Source organism: Zingiber officinale, chromosome 1B (assembly GCF_018446385.1).
Source record: "Zingiber officinale cultivar Zhangliang chromosome 1B, Zo_v1.1, whole genome shotgun sequence".
NCBI classification, from domain to species: Eukaryota; Viridiplantae; Streptophyta; class Magnoliopsida; order Zingiberales; family Zingiberaceae; genus Zingiber; species Zingiber officinale.
In genome coordinates, this window is record NC_055986.1 from 21,979,766 (window position 1) to 21,980,444 (window position 679).

Here is a 679-nt window from a genome sequence, read left to right on the forward strand (position 1 = left end):
TAAACTTCTGAACTATGGTGTGTCACCTGGGCATCATTAGAGTAACTATGCCTTCGATATTTTTCAAATAGTTCTATCCACTGAACTTAATACAAAACCTTGGTCTAACTGGTTAGGATCCATAAAGGGTAGCTTCGGTTAGTTTCACTTAGCCAAATGCACCAGGTTGAAACCATATCTTCCTAGACATGCATAGACTAAGCTTCCCTAACGTACTATCATCCAAAACATCACCGGTACCGTTGGTCAAGTTAAATTCTATCCTTTATTCTAGTCCTAATTGTTCTGCCGGGTAGGTTGGTTTCGGTTACCCTTGTCGGGTAGATTATTTTTGGAAATGTCAGCTATTCTGGAGCCTCCCCTGAATTATTGTCTTTTATTTTTTTTTTATTTTTTTGTTTGTGTCTATTTCATTTATAGTTATATTTAACTTCATGATATTCTAAGTTTTCGTAGGTTTTAAAATATTTAGTTTTTGAATTTGTTGATTTAGTTTGGTTTTTGATTTGATTTATTCGATTTTATATAGTATAATTTTTTTTAAAAGATTTTTGTATAATTGAAGTTAGTTTCAGTTAAGATTTAATGTTTAATTTGTAATTTAAATTTAAGTTTTTAATTTTGAATTAATTAAATTGGTCAAATTATCTTTCTTTAAAAGAGTGTATTTAATATTTGA